The sequence below is a fragment of the Olea europaea genome, unplaced genomic scaffold (genome assembly GCF_002742605.1).
Source record: "Olea europaea var. sylvestris unplaced genomic scaffold, O_europaea_v1 scaffold2354, whole genome shotgun sequence".
In the NCBI taxonomy this organism is placed as follows: domain Eukaryota; kingdom Viridiplantae; phylum Streptophyta; class Magnoliopsida; order Lamiales; family Oleaceae; genus Olea; species Olea europaea.
In genome coordinates this window covers 59,958-86,384 of record NW_019241663.1, presented here as the reverse complement: position 1 = coordinate 86,384, position 26,427 = coordinate 59,958, and the positions used below count along the sequence as shown (strand labels likewise).

At 35.0% G+C, this 26,427-nt stretch overlaps 2 pseudogenes; one reads left to right on the top strand and one right to left on the bottom strand.

Annotated features, from left to right (window-relative positions):
• The first annotated feature begins 5,240 nt into the window (after positions 1 to 5,240).
• On the top strand, positions 5,241 to 8,517 carry LOC111381662 (annotated as a pseudogene).
• A 348-nt stretch (positions 8,518 to 8,865) lies between these two features.
• On the bottom strand, positions 8,866 to 14,541 carry LOC111381663 (annotated as a pseudogene).
• Positions 14,542 to 26,427: the final 11,886 nt, after the last annotated feature.

The following is a 26,427-nucleotide window of genomic DNA, read 5'->3' as shown; positions in this document are numbered from 1 at the left end:
CTTGAGCCAGGCCAAGCTTTTGCTCAACCAAAAAATATAGGCTCAAACTTTAACGAGTCGAGACGGCTCTTTTTTTTTTTTTTTTTTTAAATCGATTCAGCTGCCTTATTATACATTGTTACTGCAGGTAGCTACTACTGCCACATTTATTTATTTTTTTTAAGATTTGCAAGTTCTATTTTTTTCTTTTTTCTTTTTTTTTTTTTTTTTTTTTTTTTTTTTTTTTTTTTGGCTCAACTCGTTACAGGCTGGAAATGGCCCGTGACACGGGCTAGCTCGAGGCTCTAGCCAACGCTCCCAACTGAAGCATGACATATGGTTATTTGATTCATGAATCAATAAAAAAACTACTATATTAATGCATCAAATTAATTATTTGTCATATGTATGTCCCATGTACCACAAATATCTTTAGTCATATTTTAATTATCAACTGAGTGGCGCCTACAACATCACACCACTCATCACTCCATTAAACGTACAATAATTTTCACTTTTTTATACATTATTATCAATAGCAGAACAATATCAATCTGGTTCCATGGCCAAATTTGTGGAATTCTTATAATCTTAATCAAACAAACCAAATGGGTAAAAGGATACAATTTTAGACTTAGCCAAAGCTGAGACTTTTTTCTTAAATAATGAAAATTAGGAGAAAAAATATCAAGATCCACTATGAAACACGATTATTTCAAGAATAAAGTTATTTGCAATTGCTTACCATGACAGTCGCTCTACATGACATGTGATTATTTGATACATGAGTCAATAAAAAACTACTTTATTAATGCATCAAATAATTATCTTTCATATATATGCCATGTACTACGTCTTTCTTAGTGAACGACTACAAATATCTTTAGTCATATTTCAATTATCATCAATTGGGCGCTCTTACACCAGTCACACCACTCATCACTCCATTAAACGAACAATAATTTCCACTTTTTTATAGATTATTATCAATACCAGAACAACATCAATCTTGTTCCATGGACAAATTTGTGGAATTAATATAATATTAATCAAGCAAATCAAATGGGTAAAAAGATACAATTTTAGATTTAGCAAAGCTGATACTTTTTTTCTTAAATAATGGAAAACAGGAGAAAAAATATTAAGATCTACTATGGAACACGATTATTTGAAGAATAATACTATATGCAGATGCTCACTACGACAATCGCTCTACGTGACAGACACATGGCATGTGATTATTTGATACACGAATCAATAAAAAAAACTCTTATATTAATGTATCAAATAATTATTTGTCATATGTATTCCATGTACTACGTCTGTCCTAGTCAGTGACTACAAATTTCTTTAGACATATTTTAATTATCAACTGGGTGGTGCCTACAACATTACACCACTCATCACTCCATTAAAAGTTCATTAATTTTCACTTTTTTATATCAATAGCAAAACAAGATCAATCCAATTTCATGGACAAATTTGTGGAATTCGTATAATCTTAATCAAACAAACCAAACAGCTAAAAAGATACAATTTTAGATGTAGCCAAAGTTGACACTTTTTTCTTAAATAATGGAAATCAGGATAATAAAAAATAAATAAATAAAAAGTCAAGATCTTCTATGAAACACAATTATTTCAAGAATAAAGTTATTTGCAATCGCTTACCACGACAGTCGCTCTACATGATATGTGATTATTTGATGCATGAATCAACAAAAAACTACTTTATTAATGCATCAAATAATTATTTGTCATATGTATGTCATGTGCTACGTCTTTCTTAGTGAATGACCACAAATATCTTTATTCAAATTTCAATTATCAATTGAGTGGTGCTTACATCAGTCACACCACTCATCACTCCATTAAAGAGCAATAATTTCCACTTTTTTATACTTTATTATTAATAGCAGACCAAGATCAATCCTGTTCCATGGACAAATTTGTGGAATTCATATAATCTTAATGAAATAAACCAAATGGGTAAAAAGATACAATTTTAGATTTAGCCGAAACTGACACTTTTTTCTTTAATAATGGAAATTAGGAGAAAAAATATCAAGATCTACTATGGAACACGATTATTTAAAGAATAATACTATTTGTAGTCGTTCTATGTGACATACACACGACATGTGGTTATTTGATGTATGAATCAATAAAAAAAAACTATTATATTAATGCACCAAATAATTATTTGTCATATGTATCCCATGTACTGCGTCTGTACTAGTGAGCGACTACAATTTTCTTTGGTCATATTTTAATTAACAACTGAGTGGTGCCTACAACATCACACCACTCATCACTCCATTAAAGGTACAATAATTTTCACTTTTTTATACATTATTTACAATAGCAGAACAAGATCACTTCGGTTTCATGGACAAATTTGTGGAATTGGTATAATCTTAATCAAACAAACCGAATGGGTAAAAAGATACAAATTTAGATGTAGCCAAAGCTGACACTATTTTCTTAAATAATGGAAATCAGGATTAAAAAATAAAATCAAGATCCGCTATGAAACACGATTATTTCAAGAATAAAGTTATTTGCAATCGCTTACCACGACAGTCGCTCTACATGACATGTGATTATTTAATGCATGAGTCAATAAAAAACTACTATACTAATGCATCAAATAATTATCTCTCAATTATAAACTGAGTGGCGCCTACACCATTCACACCACTCATCACTCAATGAAAGGTACAATAATTTCCAATTTTGTATGCATTATTATCAAAAGCAGAACAATATCAATCCGGTTCCATGGACAAATTTGTGGAATTCATAAAATCTCAATTTTGTATGCATTATTATCAAAAGCAGAACAATATCAATCCGGTTCCATGGACAAATTTGTGGAATTCATAAAATCTCAATTTTGTATGCATTATTATCAAAAGCAGAACAATATCAATCCGGTTCCATGGACAAATTTGTGGAATTCATTTATCTTAATTAAACAAACCAAATGGGTAAAAGGATAAAATTTTAGATTTAGCCGAAGTTGAAACTTTTTTCTTAAATAATGAAAATCAGGAAGAGAAAATATCAAGATCCACTATGGAACACGATTATTTCAAGAAAAAAGCTATTTGCAATCGCTTACCATGACAGTTGCTCTACATGACATGTGATTATTTGATGCATGAGTCAATGAAAAATTACTATATTAATACATCAAATAATTATCTATCATATGCATGCCATGTAAGACGTCCGTCTTAGTGAACGACCACAAATATCTTTAGTCATATTTCAATTATCAATTGAGTGGCGCCTACACTAGTCATAACATTCATCACTCCATTAAAGGAACAATAATTTCCACTTTTTTATACATTATTATCAATTGCAGAACAAGATCAATCCTGTTCCATGAACAAATTTGTGGAATTCATTTATCTTAATTAAACAAACCAAATGGGTAAAAAGATACAATTTTAGATTTAGCCAAAGCTAACACTTTTTTCTTAAATAATGGAAAACGAGAGAAAAATATCAAGATCCACTATGGTACATGATTATTTCAAGATTAATGTTATTCGTAGTTGCTCACTACGATAATTGTTCTACGTGACATACACATGACATGTGATTATTTGATGCATGAATCAATAAAAAATAACTATATTGATGTATCAAATAATTATCTGTCATATGCATGTCATGTACTACATCTGTCTTAGCAAACGACTGCTAATATCTTTAGTCATATTTCAATTGTCAATTGAGTGGGGCCTACACCAATCACGCCACTCATCACTCCATGAAAGGTACAATATTTTCCAAATTTTTTTATGCATTATTATCAATAGCTGAACAAGATCAATCCAATTCCATAGACAAATTTGTGGAACTCATATAATCTTAATCAAACAAATTAAATGGGTAAAAGATTCAATTTTAGATGTAGCCGAAGCTGACTTTTTTTCTTAAATAATGGAAATCAAGATAATATATATATATATATATATCAAGAATAAAGTTATTTGCAATCGCTTACCACGACAGTTGCTCTCCATGATATATGATTATTTGATGCATGAATCAATAAAAAACTACTATACTAATGCATCAAATAATTATATGTCGTATGCATGACATGTACTGTGTCTGTCTTAGCGAACGATTGCAAATATCTTTAGTCATATTTCAATTATCAACCGAGTGACGCCTACACCAATCACACCACTCATCACTCAATGAAAGGTACAATAATTTCCAATTTTTTATCCATTATTATCAAAAGCAGAACAATATCAATCCGGTTCCATGGACAAATTTGTGGAATTCATAAAGTCTTAATCAAACAAACCAAATGGGTAAAAGGATAATATTTTAGATTTAGCCAAAGCTGAAACTTTTTTCTTAAATAATGAAAATCAGGAAGAGAAAATATCAAGATCCACTATGAAACACGATTATTTCAAGAATAAAGCTATTTGCAATCGTTTACCACGACAGTTGCTCTACATGACATGTGATTATTTGATGCATGAGTCAATGAAAAACTACGATACTAATGCATCAAATAATTATCTGTTTATGTCATATACTACGTCTATCTTAATGGAAGAATACAAATATCTTTAGTTATATTTCAATTATCAATTGAGTGGCGCCTGCACCAGTCACACCATTCATCACTCCATTAAAGGAACAATAATTTTCACTTTTTTTAATACATTATTATCAATCGCAGAACAAGATCAATCTTGTTCTATGGACAAATTTGTGGAATTCATAAAATCTTAATCAAACAAACCAAATGGGTAAAAAGATAAAATTTTAGATTTAGCCAAAGCTAAAACTTTTTTCTTAAATAATGGAAAACAGGAGAAAAAAATATCAAGATCCACTATGGTACACAATTATTTCAAAATTAATGCTATTCGCGGTCGCTCTACGTGACATACACGTGACATGTGGTTATTTGATGCATGAATCAATAAAAAAAATATATATTGATGCAACAAATAATTATCTGTCATATGCATGCCATGTACTATATCTGTCTTAGCGAACAACTACAAATATCTTTAGTTATATTTCAATTATCAACTAAGTGGCGCCTACACCAGTCACACCTCTCAGCACTCCATGAAAGGCTCAATAATTTCCACCTTTTTATACATTATTATCAAAAGCAGAACAAGATCAATCCGGTTCTATAGACAAATTTGTGGAATTCATGTAATCTTAATCAAACAAATTAAATGGGTAAAAGATTCAATTTTAGATTTACCCAAATCTGACATTTACAACAGTCGCTCTACGTGATATACACATGACATGTGGTTATTCGACGTATGAATCAATAAAAAATTACTACATTAATGCATCAAATAATTATCTCTCATATGTATGCCATGTACTGCATTTGTGAGCGACTACAATATCTTAGTCACATTTCAATTATCAGCTGATTGGCGCTACACCAATCACACCACTCATTACTCCATTAAAGGTAAAATAAGTTCCATACATTATTATCAATAGCAGAACAAGATCAATCCGGTTCTATGGACAAATTTGTTGATCAAATGGAGTTTTTGGCAAAAAACCTTTATGATGAAGAAGAATCAAAACACTTCACGTATGCATTGCAGCTGGTTACTTCTTCGGCGCTACCCATGGTGTTGAATACAGCAATGGAACTCAATGTATTCGAAATTCTTGCTAAAGCTGGGCCTTCTGCACAAATGTCGCCTCGCGAGATTGCGTCCCATATGCCCACTACGAATGCCGATGCACCCACTATGCTCGATCGGATGCTTCGGCTCCTCGTTAGCTACTCAGTGCTAACTTGCTCCATTAGTGATGGCCAACGACATTATGGGTTGGCACCAGTGGCCAAATACTTTGTGCAGAATGAAGATGGAGTTTCATTTTGCCCTTCTATGTCCTTACTTCATGATAAGGTCTTCATTGACAGCTGGTCAGTTCCATTATCTTTTATTGATAAAGGTTATCTTGTTATACGAATGAGATCAGATTAATTGTATGTACCTTCATCACATTAATTCATGTTTGATTGGGAAAGGGATTATGGAAGTTTTGAAATTAATATCTACTTTCATTCAGGGATTCAATAGATAATTCGGAATAGAGGATCTTGAATACTATTCAAAATTTAGGAGCACTAACTAGCGGATGAATAAGAGTCATGACTTTGGCCCCATGACATCCCAACAATAGTTATTACAAGTCTATTAGGACTTGAAGTGAAATTTAACACTAGAATATTTCGAGTAGTGAACGCTTTTCTTTTGATGAGATACTCTCGTAGTACTAGCCGATCACGAGAGGAAGTGCAATACTACCTTTGATATTTCAAGTATGATGACCAAGTAATACTTCCAATAAAAATTGTCATAATGAAGAGTATCACGTATTAAGTCTTTTAATCAATAAAACTGTGTACTAGAAACCATCAAAGTTCCTAATTAAACTATGAGTGTTCGAATATATTGAGGTTCTTGAGATCACAAGATCAACTTATGTGATTTAGCTCCATAATAGGTTCAAATTAAAGGACGCAGTGCTTGAAGGAGGCGTTCCATTCGACAAAGTTCATGGAACTCATGCATTTGAATATCCTGGGAAGGACCCTAAGTTCAATGAACTTTTCAACAAGGCAATGACAAATCATACAACTATTGTTATGAAACAAATTCTTGAGCACTACAAAGGTTTCGAGAACCTTAAAACTTTGGTCGATGTAGGTGGGGGTCTTGGCATAACCCTCAGCATGATCACGTCCATATATCCCACCATCAGTGGTATTAATTTTGATTTGCCACATGTTATTAAAGAGGCACCATCCTATCCTGGTATGAATTTGTTATTTCAATCTCATTTAGTAATTGTGTAATTATAAGAAGTAACAATGTGTTGGTCGGCTACCATTTGGTAATTTTGCGGGTTAAGTTATATTTTGAATGATATAGAAAATGATAATTTATGTTAGCATGCCTTTAAATTTTACGTTGATATTCTAATTTTTCAAATTATGTGTAAAGGTTCTATGACCTTGTGCAAAATATATTATTTATAGTATCTTAAACACAGACAAATAGTTATAGGTAAATTTTAGAGTTTGAAGAATGTGGAACTCTACTAACTACTAATAGCTTATAAATGCTTGAAATTGAAGTTAAAATTTTGAATGCAGGCGTCAAACATATTGAAGGAGACATGTTTGAGAGTGTTCCTGAAGGAGATGCCATTTTCATGAAAGTAAGTTGAAAAATTCCATACACTGCTGACTAAATTGGTGTTTGTAGATGATATAATGATATAAAGTTGTTTCTATAAGTATAATGGCAATACATGTCCGTGTCTGAAAATTATCATATCGTGTTGGACACTGACACTCCAAGATCCAACAAGCCAAATGTCGTGTCGCATTTTACATTTTTTTTAAAATTTTTGTCAACGCATCATAGGGTTTCAAGTATTTGTCTCTCCAAATACTTATCTTACTGTGTAGGTCGAAATAAAAGTTAGGATATTTGTGAAGAGGAAAACAATCCAAACTATATTTAGATTTTTTCTCATAATTTTTATTGACAATATGAAGTTGCAGATTGTTTATTAGTCTTGAAGATATTTTTATCTAAATTAACAGAGGGTACTTCATGATTGGAGTGATAACCACTGCTTGAAAGTGCTTAAGAACTGCTATAAGGCTATACCTGAAGATGGAAAAGTAATTGTTGTTGAGCCAATTCTCCCAGTTGAACCTGACACTAGTACCCCCGTGATTAGCTTGAGCCAATCCGATATAATTATGATGACCCAAAATCCTGGGGGTAAAGAGCGATCACAAGTTGAGTTTCTTGCGTTGGCAAAGGGAGCTGGCTTTAGAGGCATAAGTTCAAACTGTTTTGTGTACAACTATTGGGTCATGGAATTCTATAAGTAGACTGTTGAAGTGGAATGTGGTGTGTGTTTCTTGTTTTGGAACTTCAATTTTCATTTTGTTATGCTGGTTGAAGTACATTGCAGTTGTGGGTTTAAATAATATATTTCAAGTTTGTTGTAATTAAACATAAAAAACTTTCAAGGTTGTCATCTTGTGTGGTAAGCAATTTTTTTACCTTGTGTTTTAGGGCAAGTTTGGCAAGACTTTTGGAAAGTCAAAATCTGATCAATTTCCAGCAGTATTACACTTCTGAGATCAAGAAGCTGCTTTTGAATTTCTTTCAATAATTTTCTTAAAGTGCTTATTTTGGTTAGAAGAATTTTGGTTAAAGAAAGTTAACTAAATGTGACTTCTTCATAAAACTCTTTTAAAAAAACAGAAGCAAAAGCAGAGCTAATGCTATCCCTAATAGAATTAAGCTATTTGTACTTATTAGTTGGGTCCCACGTGGGGGCCACAATGTGAGGACCCGACCCCTATGTGAGAGGTTATTTTTAAATTTTAAATTTTGTAGGACCTTTAGTTTTTGCATTTTTTGAGGTTTTACACAGGTGAAAAATTATTGTAATGAATTGGACATCCGTGTTTAAGTACTATTTGTTTTGCGAAAGCACTTGTATATCTTATTCCTCATGGATTTTTTATATTTGCGTTCTCCATGATTCGAATTTAAGCCCACATTTGGCCTCCATATTGTAGAAATGAAATGGGTGGAATATTTTTTCTAAAAAATAAATGGTTGAAAAAGAAGGAAAAAATTTCGATTTAGATGTAATATTATTTTATGAACGATTGTGTGGTTGAAAATAGGAAATGTAATGAAATGAAAATTAATGGGAGCAAACGAAGGCTAAGACATTTATTTTATATAAAAAAATTTAAGTTAAATTATGGCATTAATTGGGCAAAGGCAATTATACTCCAAAAATTAACAATTGAAATTGGAGATTCAAATACTAAATAAGCTATTGACCAAAATTTCATACTTTCAATGAGATTAAAGTCTACGAAAACTATGATAAACTAACATGTTCCGCAAATTCGAATTCATATTCTATAGAAGTGATGGACCAAAATTTCATACTTCTAACATGAGACTCAAACTATCATATCTAGTAATGAAAACTGCGAATTTGGCGCTCATGTCAGATTGATTTCACAGTAGTCCATAATTATTCTCAGATGAATATTGCTATAACAGTATGTACAAATAGCATGACCCATCCCAAACATGCCCTTGTACAGTCTGAAGAGTAGCAGAGTACATATATCTCAACACAAAAGCAAATGCGAATAATTTCCTGTTATCTAGCAAAACGTAATCACATAACTGCTTCTCGTTGACAAAGATGGGTGAAATAAAAATGGGTACAGCTACAGAACAGTAGTTATTATTTAATATATGTTCATTGTTTATGGACTAAGTTAACAAAAAGAAGAAGAATTACTGTTGATGTGCAGTGCTGCCATTTATATTTTTTTTGTACGAGTTGCAACATGTTCACACAAATTTCCTTTCAGCTGGTTCCTATAATTTCCTTATATATGTTTGTGATTTTCATTACCAAGACTTCCTTGAAATTTGCGAGAGCAACCTCTTACCTTTTAGCGTCAAACTATATTGAATTACACTAGATTTCGTAGAACAGAAAAAGGATTACCTGTCTGGTTTGAAAACCAGGTTCTTGTATGCAAACCACTATAAGAAGTAAAAAAGAATGCGGACCGGAAGATCCATAAGTTGAACACTTCAGTTAAGAAAAATTCCAATTACTTGTATATGTTTATAAATTTTTCTGAGTTTTGTTTCATATTTTATCTGTTTTGGTCAATTCAAAGATTATTCAGCCGATTACCAGTAAGTTAAGTACAAAATTCTTTAGCAAATGTCAAAGAGTTAAAAAAGTATTACAAGAAAATTAACTTACAGCAGTATATCCAATTCCCACTAGCTCAAGAACACCAGGTACTGGTGGGAGCCTGTCAATTGCCTGTCACGAGAGAAAACCCAAGTTCAACAAGTTTTAAGGCTTTCCTTGTGCGAAATAAAGACATTCTTTCAATCTTTGCACTGACGTCCTCGTGTGAATGTTTAGGTGTGCAAAATTGGCACTGATTTCACACCTAAATGTTCATACGAGGACGAAACTAGGCGATGTTATGGTTCTTACTGAGATCATTCCAGAAGAAGCCAACACGGCAACTCCTCCGGCCACTGCCAGAGAAGTCACTGCATACTTGTCTTCGACTTTGTCCCACTTCATAAATTAAGAATTTACACCATCAGTCACTACGCTTGAGCAGTAAAGAGAAAATGTTAATCATGAGACGATGAATGCACAAATTCTTACAGATTCTTGAATTGTTTCAACAATCTCTGGAAGCTCAGTGGTTGCAACAACTTCAGCTGGTGCCTCCCTGGTTGCCATTGCCATAACATTCCGTGCAATCTTTCGACCTGACAAGTACACAAGGATCATGACTTTGATGCATATATAACAAATCTGACAATTCTGGGAAGATATCTTACAGTAGGCAGTGGTCTTGGCAGCACGACTTTCTGAATGACTGCACGGGTGGTGGTGGAAGGGTCAGCAATGCCACCCATTGCGAGGATGCGGCAGCAGATTGGCGAGTAGCCACCTTGGTGTCAATGAGGGTGTAAGAAGAAGTAGAAGATAGAGAGAGTGGGGCAGAAGTTTATGAGGCCACAGCTTCTGAACCACCCCCTTGAAGTTCAGTTGAACTTGCTTACACAGAAGAAGAAATGTTAGGATAATAAGAAGGGAAGATTTTCTCTGTTATTTCTGATCCCTTTTGGTTGTTACCAATGGAAATTATCGTTGATATTTTCCAAAGGGAATTGAATTCTGGACCTCACAAGATTGAGGCTGGATAACCACTCATTCATATAATCTGGATAGTGTGTGGTGACATGGCAATTGGATAGCCATTTTGTGGTGCTCATTGGATATACTGCTCCAGGTCCAAAAATAATACTAACTGTACAGAAATATAAATAAACAGGCACAACAATGGATTGGCATCTATCACTAGCACCCATGTGAACTGGATTGGCATCTATCACTATCACCCTGCTTTGTTTCAAGTATATGTAAGTCAACAATTATATTTCAACATCACCAATTACCATTAAGTACTGGAGTCAACAAACAATGAGAAGGAGAATGCCTCTTCTCAGACGATGAATTGATGAAACAATAGTACTGTCATCCCCATCTCTGTAGATCAGGGCCTCTATTGGTCCCCGCAACAGATGTTTCTGTCTTAGCATGATAGCGTCTAAATTTGAAACAAAAAGTACTTCAGCTATGAAATGCACTTAAATTCCAAAGCTAATCCTAAAGAGTACCCTTAGCAGTATGACATAGACAAAAAGTGTGCATTCACAGACCTGTCACTTATATCTGAAGCATTATGTAAAATCTAGACTAAGAATTCGAAATTGTAAATTGCTTATTGTTTACAAAATTGCATGATAAAACCGTCATGAAGAGAACATGATATTAGAATCTGGGTTTGCCTTTCCAAACATTATCCAATTCACAAAAATATCGAAAACCTTAAAACAATACAGATATCAAAACTGAAATTTGGAATGCATAGACAGCAAGACATCAGATAAGAAATAACAGTGTACACACACACACATAAGTAAGCTTGTCCTAGCAATCAGTAACCACTACCAAATGCAACAATGAATTTACTTTACACCTGAAAGCCATCTTGTGCATGAAGTTTCATAGCCAAAGAAGAGGTTAGACTTGAGCAGTGCCTTCGGTAAATTTAGGATCCTCACATCTGTACTTGCCATCAGGTCCAATTCCAAATCCCCTAGGATCTGCAAATACGTTTTCCAGAAGCTGACCACGAGCTGGAACAGGGCTTTCATCAGCAAACTCAACGGCATCTTCACCCACCTCCTCAATCTTCTTCTCTATGGCAATCAATTCTTATTCACTTGCCAAACTGTTTTCCAACAGGTACTTCTTCAATGCAGTAATTGGATCTTGGATAGCATAGTGAGCCTTCTCAGCTGCCAAAATATGACATTATATATAACCTCCGGATTAACTCGGTTTGAGTAAAAAATGCACGTGGAGTAAATGCTTGACAATAAAAATAGTGTCCAAGTCAATGTCACGCAGTTACATACTTCGGATATAAACACGAAACCATAATTGCCAAACTTCCTGCATCTATTACATGTCCAATGGCTCCAATTTGGTGATAAATGTATTGTAACTTGCTGCGATATGAGGAGGAAGAAAAACAGGATTCAAGACATCCAATGCAACTACCAATTATTGAGGAGCATGATGATGATTGATGAAATTACTTGAACATTTGGAAATTTTTGGTTCAAACCATTAGCTTGCATTAGCTTCCCAGAGTATCTTAAAAGACATATCAACTCACCACCAACATAAATGATGGAACGACAACAGGATCTCAAATGAGTGTTCTTGAAGATGCCGAAAAAAAGAAAGGGGGGGGGGGGGGGGGGGGGGGGAGGGAGGTTTCTCAAACCATTGGCAAGACAAATAACTGGACCAAGATAACGAATTGTGAAAAGTGACATGGAACAAGCTTATTACTTGCAATTCAGCATTCAACTAAATCATGAATGCCATTGTTGCTCCAAATATAATGCTCACACAACATAGTTTAGCAAAAGAGCTAGATTGGAATAAGATCACCCCTGTGTCCCAGGATGTCTACAATTAAACTTATCTGTTTATGTTCAAAGAAACAAAACACTTCCAGAGTCTAGCTGAAAATGACTTCTTTTATGCTGAAGTATCATCCACATAAATAAACATGAACACTCTCTGCAACAAGTTGTCTAAGTATTGGAAGTGGCTAGAATAATAATTTTACTCTGGTCAATATTATGATCATAGAGTGGTCATTTTATGCAAGATGGTGAATCTTCAAGCTAATCCTGGATAAGAAGGCTATGGATCAATACAGTTGTTATATTCAGTGAGCAAATTGGGGGGAAAAATTCTAAACTAGATTTTGCCAAATTATAGAGATGGTCAGGGAATAATGTACTTCAGATTTGAAGAAAATACATAGAAGAACGAGAAGAATAAAGTAATGTGAAATGCTTACCAGGGTCACGGAGCTCATCTGGATCAGCCAAAGAGTGTCCTCTGAACCTGTAGGTCTCACATTCGACCAAAGTTGGACCTTCACCTCTTATAGCTCGGGTAATAGCTTCCTTTGCGACCTCCCTTACCTTCAACACATCCATACCATCAACATGAAACCCAGGCATTCTAAATGCTGGACCCTTTTTCCAAATTTGGGGATCAGAAGTGGCCCTGAAATGGGACATTCCAATTGCCCACAAATTCTTCTCAACAATGAACACGATGGCCAGCTTCCACAGTGCAGCCATGTTCAAGCACTTGTAGAACTGACCATTGTTGCAAGTTCCATCTCCAAAAAATGCCAACATCACATCATCACAATCCTCCTTCAAAACCTCCCTCCTGTACTTGCTACTTGCTAGTGAAGGCAGCTCCTGTAGCCACAGGAATTCCTTCACCAATGAAAGCAAAGCCCCCAAGTACACTGTGCTCTTTGGAGAACATGTGCATTGAGCCACCCTGCCCTCTACAGCAACCGGTGGTCTTGCCAAAGAGCTCGCTCATTACGGCCCGAGCTGGGACCCCTTTGCTCAATGCATGGACATGGTCCCTGTAACTGCTAACCACACAATCTCTGTTCCACAAGAGCTTGATGAAGCCAGTGGATACAGTTTCTTGGCCATAGTACAAATGAATAAATCCAAACATTTTGCCTCTGTAATACATCTGGGCACACATGTCCTCAAATGATCTTCCTAAAACCATATACTCATACAATACCAGACCCTCCTCTTTTTTAACCAACTGCACGCAAACACCCTCATTCATTACTAAAAATCCATAAAATTCAAAACCCGTTTTAGTTTTTTCCTTAACAAAATACACTCAATCATTAATTGTAACCAGCGGCAGAGAGACACTGACAATTGCAAAACACTACACTGTTGAACATTGAAAACCCGTTAATTTTTATTTTTTACTTCTTTTTTATTTTCTCTCAAACGCATGCTATCACCATAAATAGCAAACAACAAGCACTCTACACTCTACAGTCCAAGTGTAAATATGTCAAGATGCAATTATTCATACCATATTCAATTTCATAAAATTATAAAAAGATGGTAATTTGAATACCAGATTGGAGACGTGGTTAGACTCCACCTTCTTCTTCTTGATGACATCAGAGGAGACAGCAACCACAGTGGCTGATCGGCGACTGAGAGGCGAAATGGTTTTGCTAATGGAAAATAGTTTCTTGTTGGGTCCAAGAAAATAGGAGGGTCTCCGTAATTTAGTACAAGTATCAGACTTATCACTTATCAGGAGATCTGGTGGAGTTGCTGGACATAGGAGGTTGGACGATTTTAGCAGTTGCAGAACTAGCCATTTTGTTTCAAGAAACTATAGGCCTGCTTGGGAGTTTTGCAGCAGTTGTTTTCTAATGTAGCGGTTTTGAGCGTTTATCAACGCAGCAAATATGAGCGATTTTAGTAACGTTTTTTAAAACTTTCCAACCAACAATTTGAAAGTTTAATATCCATCTATTTTGAAAGGTAATTATATTACCACTACAAATTTTAATTACTACACCACATTATAATCACACCACAATTAAAATATATTTTTACTAAATACACCACAATAAATTTACATTATACTCCCAATTCAATAAAAACAAAAAATTGAAAAACAACATAATACAATATGCGGTGTACTTATCAAATATCACACCAATATTAGTCCACATTTTCTCAACCTTTATCCTTATTATTTCACATATATCTGCAGATAATTATAAGTACATGATGATTGAAAATTTATCGGCATGATGTATGGACTGCAAATAGAGCCTGCACATTAATTCCAGATTTTAGCATATCAAACCCCACATGAATTCCAGATTAAACAACACACCACTTAGGATCAGACGACAACTTTAAACCTCGAATTTACTCTGGTCTTCGGTGACAGAAATTGTCTTTTTGTATTTTTAATTTTCTGAGTTACAATGATTCAATACAAGAATATATAGTCGGAATGTTCAACCTATTTTCGGATGTACAGATTTCTTGGCTATAATTATGGATAACAATTGAAAAAAAGGATTTCCCATCATCCTAAATGACCTCCGATCTCCTTTGATTTCTCTCTAATTGACAACTCATGCCAACACTCCCCCTCAAGTTGATGTATAGAGATCTCTAATGCGCAACTTGTCAAGTGAGTTGTGAAAATCCTTATTCAAGACAGCCTTGGTAAGGATGTCTGCTAGCTGGTCTTCAGACTTTACAAATGGGAGTTTGATGATCTTGGCTTCCAGTTTCTATTTAATAAAGTGTCTGTCCATGTCCACAAGTTTAGTCCTATCGTGTTGAACCGGGTTATAAGATATGTCAATGGCAGCTTTATTATCACAAAAGAGATTCATCTCTGAAGTAGGAGCAAAACCAATCTCGGTTAGTAACTGTTTGAGCCAAAGTAGCTCACATAGTCCTTTGGTCATTCCACTGAACTCTGCCTCTGCACTTGAGAGTGCTACCACTTTCTATTTTTTACTCCTCCATGTAACTAGATTTCCACCAACAAATGTGAAATACCCTGAAGTAGACCTCCTATCCGAGAGATTTCCTACCCAATCTGCATCCGTATAGCCGTCAATCCTCAAGTGATGGTTCTTTGAAAACATGATCCCCTTACCAGGGGAACACTTCAAGTATCGTAATATACGAATTATAGCATCCATATGATCCTTCCTTGGGTGATGCATAAACTGACTAACTACACTTACAGCATAAGCAATGTCAGGTCGAGTATGAGAGAGATAAATTAGCTTGCCAACTAATCTTTGATATCTCCCCTTATCCGTTGGTACTTGGTCCGGATATTCGCCCAGTTTGTGGTTTTGCATCATTGGGGTGTCTGCAACATTCCTACTTCAGATAGCAAATTTAGAATATATTTCCTTTGTGAGAGGAATATGCCACGTTTAGACCTGGCTACCTCTATTCCCAAGAAATATTTTAGTCCTCCCAAGTTCTTCATCTCGAATTCAGCTACTAATCGCTTTTGAAGTTGAGATATTTCTTCTGTGTCATCCCCTGTAATTATCATATCGTCAACATAAATAATCAAAGTTGTTATCTTGCCCATTCGATGCTTCAGAAAGAGAGTATGGTCTGAATTACTCTGTTGGAAGCCGTACTTTTTCATTGCCAAGCTAAATCTCTCAAACCATGCTCTTAGCGATTGTTTCAATCCATGGAGAGCTCTCTGTAATTTACACACCACTCGTGTATTTGAAGATGCCATATAGCCTGGTGGAACCTCCATGTAGACTTCTTCCTCTAGATTACCATTGAGGAAGGCATTTTTTACATCGAATTGCTGCAATGGCCAGTCTAAATTTGCTGCAAGTGATAATAAGACTCTGACTGTGTTAAGCTTGGCCACCGATGAGAATGTCTCTTGATAATCTACTCCATATGTTTGCGTATACCCCTTTGCTACAAGCCTCGCTTTATATCGTTCAACAGTTCCATCTGTCTTGTATTTGATGGAAAATACTCATTTACATCCCACTATTTTTGCTCCTTCTGGTGGTGGAACTAAAGTCCATGTCTTATTCTTTTGCAATGCCTCCATTTCCTCCTTTATTGCTCGAGCCCACTTTGAATTAGCTAAGGCTTCTGTGATGCTAGTTGGAATGTGGTAGGAGGAGACTTCATGCACAAATGTTTTGAGAGGCTCAGATAGGTCCTTTGTTGACACATAATTTGCAATTGGGTATCTCGACCTTTGTTCCTTAACCTCAGGTGAGTATTTGTCAAGCGGTTTGCCTCGGTTATGCCTGAAAGGTAAGCTATAACCAGCAGAGACATCCATGTTATCATTTGGAGTTATATTATTAGAACTTACCTCAGGAATATTCTCAGGAGATAAGTCTTCGGGTACTGAAGAGTGGGGATAGTGAGGTTCTTCTACTTCTTGAGCTTCAATTTCATTTCTAGGTTCCTCTGTTTCCATTCCCAATGTTGTGTTCTCCAATCTTGGATTACTTATAGCTTCATCTCTTGCAATTGTACTCGTATTACCATGTGACTCCATATTGATTGCATTTTCATGAGAATTGGAGTTCATGGAGTTCGCCCAATCCCATTTCAACCAATTCATTGCAGCTTCATCTTGTGTCTCCCCCAGATGTGATGAATTGGGTGAATAAAAATTTTTCGATTCCACAAAAGTGACATCCATAGTGATATAGGTTCGCTGAGTTTTAGGATCAAAGCATCGGTATCCCTTTTGGTGAGCAGCATATCCCAAAAAAAGACATCGCAGTGCACAGGGATCAAGTTTGGTTCTTTGATTCTTGTGAAGGTGAACATATGCAACACACCCGAACACCTTAGGTGGAAGCATCAAGGTAGTAGGTAGTGGAGTAAAATTGGAGAGAGCCTGCAGGGGAGTCTTAAAATCTAGGACTTTAGAGGGCATACGGTTTATAAGATAAACAGCAATGGTAACAGTAGCAGCCCAATGTCGTTTAGGTACATGAGCTCCGAGTAAAAGTGCCCTTGTGGTTTCAAGAATGTGTCTATTCTTCCGCTCAGCAGATCCATTTTACTGAGGAGTTTGTGGACATGAAGTCTCATGGATAATACCATATTGTTGGAAGTATGCTTGTAATTTGTGGTTAACATATTCCCCACCATTATCGGATCTTAGAATCTTAATTTTTCCAGAAGATTGAGTCTGAATCATAACATGAAAGGACTAGAATACTTGCGACAATTCATCCTTAGTCTTGAGCAAATAAAACCATGTCATACGGGTACAATCATCTACAAAAGTCACAAACCAACGTATTCCAGACACATTAGAAACGGGAGAAGGACCCCACAAATCAGAGTGTATCAAGGCAAAAGGAATTTCACTCTTATTCAAACTCGACGGGTAGGAAACTCGATGACTTTTAGCCAAAATGCAAGATTGACATTTAAAGTCAAACTTTCGAAGATTGGAGAATAACTTTGGGAATAAGTGTTTCATGTAGCTAAACGATGGATGTCCCAATCGACGGTGCCAAAGCAAAATCTGCTGGTCTTTATTATCAGTGAAAAGATGTGTGGAATTTGCCCGGCCTATGTTCAAGTCCTCCATATAATAGAGTCCTCCCCTCTTTGTACCCTGTCCAATGATCTCCTTGGTGAGAATATCCTGTATAAGACAGGAATTTGGATAAAATAGTATTGCACAATTGAGATCAGTGGTAATTTGGCTCACGGATAGCAGCTTATGCGAAAGAGAAGGCACGAGTAGAGTATTATGCAATTGAAGAGAGGAAGATAAGTTTACTCTGCCGGCTCCTGTAACTGGAGATATCACGCCATTGGCATTGACAATATTGGAGCGTCATGGTAAAGAAGTTTGAGTGAAGTCCGTGGCAGTAAAAGTCATATGGTCGGTGGCTCCTGAGTCGATTAACCATGTACTATTCTCAACATCTTGGTGAGTATTGTGGAGGCTAGTACCAAAATTACCAGGAAGGGTAGCCATTTCATGTAAAGGTACAACTGTTGTGGGTAATAGCAACAATCCAAACAACAAGTAATAACAACCGTCCAAACAACAGGCAACAATCCAAGCAGTAGCCTAAAATAATAAATAACAACCAAAATATTTGGAGCCCAACTCGCTAAACTATTTAAAAGAAGCAAGCAGAATAGTAAGCCCAAAAAGCTTGAATCCAAAAAATCTAATAGTCCGGTCCAATCTCAAATAGTCACGTACTTGCAGTAAAGCCTAAAAGAACAATGGAATACTCACAATTTCAACAACCGGATCGGCCAAAAACCATTCCTTCGTAATTTCAACAATCAGATCTGCCAAAAAATCATTCCTTCGCACTGCTCATTAGTAAACCCCCACAATTCTATACATACATAGATACAAAAATTTTGCATCTGTAAGTGAAGTGGAAGAAGCACACAGCCGATCTCAGTAGCGCCGTCGGATTTTGTGCTTCCTGTTTACAAGAACGTCTATTAGCAGTTGTTGTCCAGGTAGAGAAAGATGCACAGGAAGGTCGTCGGAATTTCGATACCCAACTGGCCCTTCTTGCCTTTCCCCACTCTGTTTCGCCTTATGTAACTTTGTCGAAAATTCGACTTAAAGCAGTCCCCAGGTGGCTCCTCCCGGCTCTGATACCATGACAAAAATTATCTTTTTGTATTTTTAATTTTTCGAGTTACAATGATTCAATACAAGAATATATAGCTGGAATGTTCAACCTATTTTCGGATGTACAGATTTCTTGGCTATAATTATGGATAACAATTGAAAGAAAGGATTTCCCATCATCCTAAATGACCTCCGATCTCCTTTAATTTCTCTCTAATTGACAACTCATGCCAACATTCGGGAGTGCCTGTCCTCTAACAATGGATCCTCAACCTAAACCAGTAAGCTACATCTGTGGAGATTGCACCAAGAGAACACGTTGAAGCCAGGCGATGAAAACTGCTTCTGATGGTCCAAAAGCATAATTCAGGTGAGGTTAGATTAAGGGTTTCTTCCATAATTATACAAGATGTTGGTGGATGTTAGGGCGCAAATCCCAATATTTAGTCCACCACCACCACTGCTCAGCGTAATACCACCACCATCGCGCTGCTAATACTACTATTGCTAATTGCTGGCCTACCAGTATGAGTATTGGGCAACACTCGAATGGTGACATTTTATCGGACTCATCTTCTTCCGCTTCTTCCACCACCTCCACCTCTACCGCCCAGTCTCATCACCCTAACTTTGATATTGGGGTGGGACCCTCGAAGAGGCCCACCTCCGGTATAAAGTCGCGGTGGTGGCTCTATGCTCTGTTCTCACTGCCATTTCCAATGCTGAAAAGGCAAAGGCGCCTGAAGCTACTTCGTCTCTATCTCGATATCTCCTTCAGAACAAACTGAAATTGAGAAGCTTGAAGAGCAGGCCCCTACCTTAACAAATGAGCTCACGAACAAGAATAAGCATCTGAAGCTTCTGATAGACCAGAAAAATTACGAATGGGATGTTGGGAAAAGGAAAGAATGAACAAACTGATAGGCCTTACCTTAGTTTTTATATTTGTGGTGTAATAATAATTTGTTAATTAAAAACCATATTAAAATTCTAATTGTGTAATTTGAATTAAGGATATTGTAGTAAATAAGAAGATTGTGGTGTGCTTAGTACATTTTGTAGTGGTAATATAATTATCCATTTTGAAAGTTTTTTAAAAAGATAAGATTACGTAAATACTCTTAGTAAAGTTTTCTTTTATATTAATTTATTTTAATCGTAACTGATATTTTGCTTATAATTTTTTTTACATATAAGTTAAAATTTAATTTAAAAATTAAATAAAAAAATTAAATATTAAATTACTTATAATTAATTTTTAATTATAATATATTTTTTCTTATCTTACAAGTAATATTTTACTTATAAGTATTTTTTTAATTATAATATAATTTTTTTAAATTATAAATATTTTTTAGTTAATATATTTTAATTTATAATTTAATTTTGAACAAAATATATTAGTTGGAAATAATTATTTTATAAAGGATAAAATTGGAATAAAATTAGAGAAACGACCAAAATCCATCGATTTGACTGGTTGGGAGAGCCGTCCAAAAATGAACTACACCGTTTTTGGGTGTTTTTCAAACCGCCTAAAATCGGTGCACAAAAAAACTCACAAGCGTCAATTTTTTCCAATTCCTTAAAATCGGTACTCTAAAAAACATTCATAATCGGTGAAAAAAAACTCCCAAGCAGGCCTTTATGGGTTGTGTTTTTGTTTGCAAAGAATGAAGAGAATTTTCAGTTCCAATGTGAATTTGTTAGTGAGAAGGAGAAAAAGATTAAGCAAATAAAGAGCTTAATAGAGAAAGAAGAAATGGGGCGGAGAAAACGAGTGTGTTTTGAATTAATCTTCAAAATCGTTGATTACACGGACTAGGGCTGTAAGCAAAAATCGACAAACCAAAAAATCGAACCGAAATCGCATTTTAGAAATCGTCAGTTTGGTGTCACGTGAACCTGGTCAACGAAATGGTTTTGACCCAAACCAAACCTGTCAAAATGGTTTGGTTTAAGTTTGAGAATATTAATTGCGATTTAAAACCAAACCGGATTGGTGAAAAAATATATAAAAATAAAAAAATAAATTTTTTTGAAAATTCATCCAAATATATAATATTCAATAGTTTTGTCATTTGTGGCTGTTTTCGTCAATTTCTAATTTTCTAATATAGTTATATTATCATCATCCAATAATCCTAATATATATATATATATAATAATTTCAAGATTAACATAATCTATCAAAAGCTCTTTTACTCTTCAGAATTTAGATGAACTCCAGTCGACACCCAACACAGTTTTGAGTCATCAGCACCACAAACTTCTTTTTCAGATTTTTCACGCCTCTTCAAAGTTGAATTGAAGTTCATTATACCAAATCGAAGACCAAGAGATCCTAGACTTTTGGTGATAATATTTGCTACGAATAACGTTTCAGATTAATAATTTTTTTCGGAGCAAACTATGGTAAGAATATGAAATTAAATGCGTCTCGTAACATCATACAAATGTAAACTTGTATAATTGTTATGTTTAGAAAACGTGTATTGTAATGTTATTGTATCGTCATTAGCCTAAAAAATGTGAAGAAAAATGGGGAAAAAACGATGTTTTAATTTATTATGATTTTACTTTAATTTAGTTGATATTTAAGTTTATAGTAGATATATTTAACCTCTGTTTGAGCCATATTTTTCATATCATCATAATGAGAAAATTGACCGTTGGAGAGGAGGCTGGGTCCCACATATGGAACAACAGGTCAATAAAGGCGATCGGACTTGTGGGATAACGATCCAAATTTTCATTTTTTTGATCCCAAAAATTTAGTTCAAACAGGGGCTTAGTTTATTTTAGATTTATTGCTAGTAAGATAGAAATATATATTAAACTCAATGAACTAATAACATAAAAGTAGACGGGCAAAAAAATATATGGCAAAATCGACGGTTTAAAATCGGACCAAACCGTTAGGTTTAAGTTTGAGTTTTTTTTCCAAATTGTTCAAAATGGTTTGGTTTAGGTTTGAGTTTTTCTCAAATCGGTTTAAACGTTTGATTTGAAAATCTGTCAAAAATCGGTGAAACCGAACCGCTTATACCCCTAACACGGATTCATTGTCATATCTTTTATGTGTACTGAACTATTTATTAGTCCCTCATTCTATGAGTATTTTTTTTTTATCACTATCTAATTAAAATGTGTATTAAATATTTATTATCTAATTGAGATTCAAATATATAGGAGAAATTTTTCGAAAAATTTCACTCCAAGAACTTTGGGGCAAGTCTCTTCAAACAATGGGCCCATCTTTTGAGCAGTGCTATACATCTAGGGCTACAAACCCTGAATAGCCAGGGGCGCAATAGGCCCCCTACTTATAGGGAAGCACCTATCTGTCCATGGTCCAAGTGGCTCCGAACAACAAGTCTTTTCCATTTTGTTTCACTGTGTAGAATTGAAATTATTGTCCTTAGGCATTTTTTGTCGTCTCATTTTTTGAAAGCCAATATAACATTACCATTATTTATGTTTCATGAATAGTTTTCTTCACCTAATACGTTTTGTTAAACTTATAAAATGATGCTTATAAATATCTTTTCATATATATATATATATATATATATATATATATGGTGAGGTGATGATACTTTTAGCTTAGCCAAAAAAGGTGTTATTGGGCTTATCCTTTTTTTCTTTTAATACTTTAAAGGATAACAACTTTAATATAATGGGTTCATTTCACAAACGGTCACTAAAGTTAGAAACTTGCAGAAATGGTCAGTGAAGTTGTAGAATGGTTTCCTTAATGGTCACTCTGTTAAGTTTAAGGTCGTTATGATTTTAATTCAAACTTAAAGGACCAAGAAACTTGAATACAAAACCTTGAGGATCTCAAGTGCAAATTTCATAAACAATACCCCCACCCCCCCTCCAAACGTGAAAACAAAAATACCTAAACGAAAAGAATGAGGAAGAAGCTGCAGAAGATCATTTTCAAGATTACTTTCGGTCAAATGGGGGGTACTTTTAAAATTGACTCAATCAAACCACCTAAATTCCACATTGACTTCTCAACAAAGTGATGTTATCAAAATGACATATCTAATGTTAAAAGACAAAAATACCCTTAAATACATTATACAATTACAAAAGTTGATTTTGTTTAAAAGACATCAATACCCTTTTACTTAACAAATAAAAACCAGACGCTTACTACTTTTCTTATCTGTTTATTCTAACACAGATAAATAAAACATTCTCATCTTTCATCTGCTTCAACCACAGAAGGAAAAAATTTATCGAAATTGGAAGTCGAAAAATTTGTGGACATCAATCAATCTTGTTGATTCAGTAAGTTTATATACGCAAATTTAACTTTGTTTTCGTTAAATTATTGTACGTTTAAATCGCTAAATTGTATTTCGACATTTAATGGCAAATGTAGATAAAAAGAATTTAGTAGATCTGTAATTTTTTAAGTTGACGAGAAAAAATTCATCTGCATATATTTTGCCGGACGAGTGTTGAGGGTTAACAGCCCGACGTGTACCAGTGATTCAACTGTTAAGCGAGGCCGTTAGACCGATGTTAAACAGCTAGCTAAACAGTCGAACAAAAATAGTTGGCTGTTTAGCCGACTGTCTAATAGCCAGATAAACAGCCAACTCAAACAGTCAGCTTTTTAATCCGGCTGTTTAACAGCCGGCCAAATAGCCTGTTGTTTTTCGACTGTTTTCTTTTTCCCACTTTTTTGGGTTATTTTTATTGTCGTTGATATTTTTCTTGTAATTAAAAATTTTGTTTCGACATGCAGATATGGTTATAGTCTCGATTTGTTACTTAGGTGATTTCGAATTGGACGAAAGAAATCAATAGGTATGGAAATGGACAAGTGCTAAACGTAGTAGTATCGCAATTTCTATATCATCAGGTACATCATATGCAGAACTTTATAATGATTTACAGAACAAGTTGAATGTTGATCCTTCTCAGTACAACATGGAATTGAAATTTAAATTCAGTGAGCATGCATCAATTTCGATTTCACCTATAATGATTTCTTCTGTTGATGAAGTGAATTATCTGATTGAATTGAATAATAAGCATGCGACTCCTCTTTGCATGACTTTAGTAGGTAATAATGTCGTCGAAGACGAACAAGTAGACTCGGAAGGTGGGGATCACAATGCTAATGATTTTTGGGATACGATGGAGATAGTTCATGAAGATGATGTGATTATTCCAAAGACAGTTGCACACATAATCCTCTTTGCGGCTCGTGACAACAAAGAATGAAAATGCAAATACTTTTACAAACGAGGAGTTGATTGCTTTATCCCGACAAAGATAAGAGTGGGGTGGAACCTCAAGGGCTAGATTGAGTGGACCGTCCTCTAACTCCACGTGTGGTTCTCGATAATGAGGATTTGTATATCGAGCAACTATTTGAAACGAAGAAAGATTTGCAAGAGTCGTGCACCTAATTGTACTGAAATACAATTTCGAGTTTAGAGTTGAAAAATCGAATAGGTCATTGTTGATGCTATCATGCGTAGATGACAGTTGCAGTTGGCGTTTGCGAGCGACGAAGATGGACACAATTGAATGCTTCATAATTTACAAATATACTTGTGAAGTGGGAGTTTGTCACAATGATCACAGGAAAGTCCGAGCTTGGTTTATTGGTCGATAGGTAATGCACAAGTATCAGGATCCGCAGATAATATATAGATCAGCAGACATCATTAACAACGTCTGTCAAGAGTATGGAGTAGTCATGAGTTACCAGAAGGCCTGGAAAGCAAAGGAATACGCGTTGGAGGATTTAATGGGCTCGGCAGAGGAAAATTATGCTAAATTGGCCAGATATTGCCATAACATGGAGAAAACTAATACTGACTCAGCATTTTTTTGAGATGGAGGCTGAGAATTGCTTCAAATTCTTCTTTATGGCTCTTAGACAATGTATTCGGGGATTTCGAAATGTTGTGTGACCCCTAATTCTAGTCGACGGTACAACTCTGAAATCCAAATACCAAGGCAAGTTGATTATTGCTACATGTCAAGATGTTAACATCTAAATTTACCCTCTTGCATTCGACATAGTTGATAACAAGAATGATCTGTCGATACGTTAGTTCTTACCGATAGCAATGGGCCACCAGATAGTTTCCCATCCCATACCCATTTAAGTCGGGGACGGGTCGAGAGTAGGTAGGGCTTGGGGCGGGGCGAGATCTTTACCCATTTACAACCCATTTAGTGCCCTTGTAATAATATAATATTTTGACAAACAGTATGCTGATTTTCCTTACTCTGCTCAACAACTTTGAGAACTTAAGTTTAACATAATCCTTTTTACACATAAAGTGATCAAGTTGTGAACATAAAATGAGAGAACCAACTAAACTATTTTAACTAATCTGTAATAATAAGATCAAATGTTATTCAAATAAAAGTGGTTCGAGTCAAAGCTAAAATGAGACAAATGTTTTAGTCCATCAAATTAACTTGAACAAATTAGAGTCATCTGAATTTGTTTCAAACAGAACATAGACGTCATGGTTTTCATTAGAGAACAAAATTAATATCATGTGGGAGATCACTGTATGCTTTGAAATATTTTTTTAAGTTTAAAAATTGGTCAACCACTCAACCCGTTAGTTTCCAAAGATTCATATCCAACTTATTTTGGTTCTACTTTTCCCTCGGAAGAATTCCAGAATATTAATTCTCCTGATACACAAATTCATGCATGAAGCTTCCGTCATCAGCAAGGCGTTACAACATTTTGTTTTTTTTTTAGCTAACTCAAATGGTTTAAAATAGAAATTAATCAAAATATAATATTGTATAAGACAAAATAAAATACCATAAAATTGCATGCAAAAAATTTATTATACCAACATTCTAACATAGAGAAGATAGCATGGAGATTGGAGAAGATGAAGGGTTTGAGAGATTGTCAAATTACTTGGGTCCTTAGGCTTAAAATTTGAGTGGAAGTGAGAGACGGATAGAGAGATTGAGACTATGAGACGTGAGTGCGTAAAGAAGACACAGTAACACAGTAATCCTAATTCTAACTTCTAGAAAGTAACTTTGAAATATGAATCACTAAATAATGGGTAACGTGGGCTGTAGGTTTTATTTAATGTCTGGAAAAGTGGAGTCTAGGTATAAATGTTGTTGGGCTAGGCAATTTGCAGTTTGGCACTTCACAGCTTAGCCTTTTCTCTTAGTTTTAAAGATTAA